Raw genomic sequence first — 1,991 nt, forward strand, 5'->3', positions numbered from 1 at the left:
CGAACAAAAATAATTTTATGGGGCTGAGCACCAACTGCTCTTCTGAAGGTCCGGAGTTCAAATCCCAGCAACCACATGGTGGCTCACAACCATCCGTAAAGAGATCTGACTCCCTCTTCTGGAGTGTCTGAAGACAGCTACAGTGTACTTACATATAATCAATAAATAAATCTTTTAAAAAATAATAATAATTTTATGGCTGGAATGGGGTCTCTTTTGACTGACTTGGAGATTTATGTGGTCTTTTTCAGATGCTGAGAGTTGACTCAGTTATAAGTCCCGACTCATAGCTGGTTGTCCTTGCTTTGGCTGTTTGTCCACTCTGCTTTTTTATCCACTCTGCTTCCTTTTTCCTTGGCAGGTAGATGTTCTTTTAAAATGGCCATTACTTGGGTGCATGTCTGTAATAGTAGCACCCAGGGGCTGAGGAAGGGGGATTTAAAGTTTGAGGATTACACAGTGAAAGCCTGTGTCAAGGCAACAGCAAACTGTATATTCTTTGCTCTGTATTTATTTTATCTTTTAATTATAGTCCCATTCTGATTGATAGAAAGTTTAGTGACAGCACAGTGTGTACCTGAACTTAGTGTCAACCTTTTCCAACAGTTTGCCACACTTGCACGAGTCTACACAGATTTTCCTACCATAAGCCATCAACATCATGATTAATTGTGCCCATCAACCACAGCTTGAAAAGCGAACACATTATATAGTTTCCTCGATACCCAGTCCATGCTTAAATTTTATAGATTTTTGAAAATGTTTTTCTACAGAGCTTTAAAAATTCAGGAGTCAATTAAAATTTATATATTGCACTTGTCTAAATATTTCAATTATTTTTTTTTACAGGAAATTCCTCTTATTAAAAACACACTGATATTTTAAAGGTACTTTTCTTTTATTAAAACAATTTAAATTTATTCCAAAAAATTTCCTTATTTCTGGTATTTTTGAGACAGGCTGGCCTCAAACTGACTTCTATAGATGAAGATAATCTTGGAATTAGGGTCCTCATGGGGATTACAGGTGTGTGCCATCCCAAATTTATTAATTTTTATTGGATATTTTCTATATTTACATTTTAAATGATATCCCCGTTCCTGTTTTCCCCTCTGAAAAACACCCTCTCCCTATCCGCTTCACCCTCCTCCTGCTCACCCACCCACCCACTCCCGATTCCTGGCTCTGGAATTCTCCCACACTGGGGCATAGAACCTTCAGAAGACCAAAGACCTTTCATTGATGTTCAACTAGGCCATCCTCTGCTACATATGCAGCTGGAGCTATGAGTCCACCATGTACTCTTTGGTTCGTGGTTTAGTTCCTGGGAGCTCTGGGGGCTACTGATTAGTTCATATTGTTGTTCCTCCTACGGGGCTGCAAACCCCTTCAGCTCCTTGGGTCCTTCCTTTAACTCCTTCATTGGGGATTCTATGCTAAGTCCAATGGATGACTGTGAACATCCACTTTTTTATTTGTCAGGCACTGGCAGAGCCTCTTAGGAGAGAGCTAAATCAGGCTTCTGTCAGCAAGCACTTGTTGGCATCCACAACAGTGTCTGGGTTTGGTGATTGTATATGGGATGGTTCTCCAGGTGGGTCATTCTCTGGATAGTCATTTCTTCAGTCTCTACTCCAAACTTTGTCTCTGTAGCTCCTTCCATGGTTGTTTTGTTCACCTTCCTAAGAAGGATTGAAGTATCCACACTTTGGTCTTCCTTCTTCTTGAGCTTCATGTGGTTTGTGAATTGTATCTTGGGTATTCTAAGTTTCTGGGCTAATATCTGCTTATCAGTGAGTACATATCCTGTGTGTTCTTTTGTGATTGCGTTACCTCACTCGGGATAATATCCTCTAGATCTATCTATTTATTAGCCTAAGAATTTCATAAATCCATTGTTTTTAATAGTTGACTAGTATACACAATTTACTCCATTGTGTAAATGTACCACATTATCTGTATCCGTTCCTCTGTTGAGGGACATCTGGGTT

Source organism: Mus caroli, chromosome 15 (assembly GCF_900094665.2).
Source record: "Mus caroli chromosome 15, CAROLI_EIJ_v1.1, whole genome shotgun sequence".
NCBI lineage: Eukaryota > Metazoa > Chordata > Mammalia > Rodentia > Muridae > Mus > Mus caroli.